Source organism: Sminthopsis crassicaudata, chromosome 2 (assembly GCF_048593235.1).
Source record: "Sminthopsis crassicaudata isolate SCR6 chromosome 2, ASM4859323v1, whole genome shotgun sequence".
Taxonomy (NCBI): domain Eukaryota; kingdom Metazoa; phylum Chordata; class Mammalia; order Dasyuromorphia; family Dasyuridae; genus Sminthopsis; species Sminthopsis crassicaudata.
The window spans coordinates 237,003,201-237,005,052 of record NC_133618.1 but is presented as its reverse complement, the minus strand read 5'-3'; the positions used below and the strand labels follow the sequence as shown (position 1 = coordinate 237,005,052).

At 43.0% G+C, this 1,852-nt stretch overlaps 1 pseudogene; it reads left to right on the top strand.

Annotated features, from left to right (window-relative positions):
• The first annotated feature begins 557 nt into the window (after positions 1–557).
• LOC141552733 (splicing factor Cactin pseudogene) lies at positions 558–1,643 on the top strand (annotated as a pseudogene).
• The last annotated feature ends 209 nt before the right edge of the window (positions 1,644–1,852 follow it).

Genomic DNA, 1,852 nt, shown 5'->3' with positions numbered 1-1,852 from the left:
CATTCTCAAAACCTTAAGATCCAGAGATTAGCAGTTGTATCCAAATTGACAGATGGGTAGGAGGCAGAAATCAAGATTGTGGTCTAGTTTGTACTCCTGGCCTCCAGAAGCCAGAGGCAGGCCACCGAGTAGTAGCTAGAGCCAGAGACAGAGCCAGAGCAGCATGAAAGGTAGTGGTGAAGCAAATACAGCTAGGACGCCTAAAGGTGTAGCTAGAAGTGAAAAACAGGATCAGATTTTAAGGAAGAGCAAAATAGGAGGAAATCAAAGAAATGTCAGAACTCTGAAAGAGACCTAGAAATTCAAGGTAGGCACAGCCCCAAATTCAGGAATGTTCTCATTTAGAGATTCTGAAAGTGAGCCAAGGAGGGATCACCAGAGCAGACACAGGAGGAGACATGATTCTACATCATCCACCTCTTCAGTGTCTTTTATCTCACCTTTACTACCTCTTAGTCTTCAAGAGGCCCTGGATGAGAAATTGAGCCTCTCAGAGCAATAGAGTCTTAGAAAGGATTGATGAAGGTATTTGAAACATCTGGGAAGAAACTGATGAGATGCTGGCAAAGAAGGAAACCAAAGAACTGAAGAAGACAGATTTACAACAGGGCAAGAATCTCCATTTCTAGAGAGATATGATCATCATTATAGAAGATGAAATTTCTAAGTTCTGAAGGGTCAACACATTTGAAAAGTAGCCTGGATGGCTTTAATAAGGGGCAGATCCCTCCATTAGTTCTAATATATAGTTGATATTCAAAGAGAAGGCCTATAGTCAATTCCAGGTGATCTTCCAGGACATTGAAGGCAAGATCTGGGTAAGGGGGCCCAACATGGATGTGGGTTACTGGGAGAGCAACAACTCAAGGCATAGATGGCCAGAGTTAGATTCTGTGAGCATCACCAGGATGTACTCCAGAAGAAACTGTTGTACAAGCTGAAACCACAGCAAGATGTTGAGTGACCCCCCCCCCCCGATTCCCCATCCTCAAGAAAGAGCTAACACCTCCTAATAAAATGTGAGAACCCAAAGACCAATTTCAGATCCAACTGAGACCTTCCAGTCAGGTGTCCCAGAAGAGTCAGAAGCTGACTAAGAGGCCAGAGCTGAAGGGGAGGCTGAGACTGAGGGCAAAGGAGAAAGAAAAGCTGTGCTGATGGAAAACTTGATCCAGCAGAGCTTAGATAACTATGATGCTGGCAAGAACACCCCCAGTTTGCTTACCTCCCATGAGCTGCCTTTTGATGCTCATCTGGTAGATTCAGAAGAGGACTTTCAATATCTGCTGTTCTCTCAATAACAGCTGCAAGTCACAGGAGAGGAGAATGCAGAAGATATCTACTTCTACCCAATCATGGAGGCAAGAACTATCTGTGGTCAGACAAATACCACTTTTTCAACTGTGTCCACACAGGCTTTGAGTGGAGCAAGTACAGCTTCACCCACATGACATTGACAACCCCCACCAAAAATTGTATAAGGCTATAAGTTTAATATCTTTTTACACAGACCTGATTGACAAACATTCTACATCAGAGTATTTCTTAGAGGTAAGCCAAGATCACAAGAACTACATTTCCATGCTGAATCTCCCTAGGATGAACTTACCTTCAAGATTGTAAACTGAGAATTGGAGTACTAAGATGGTTTCTCCACTGTCAGTTTTCCAATAGCAAGTTCTAGCTTTTGTTCCTTTTTAAGTAATACTGCTACCAGCAACAGTAGGGAATTATGAGGAGACAAAGTATGCTTGTCCGTAAACTTTGGTCTCTGAAAGAGGTCAAAGACAGACAGACAGATGTATCTCTTTGTTGAACCTCTCTGGAAGAGTTGTCTTTCATGGCTATTTTC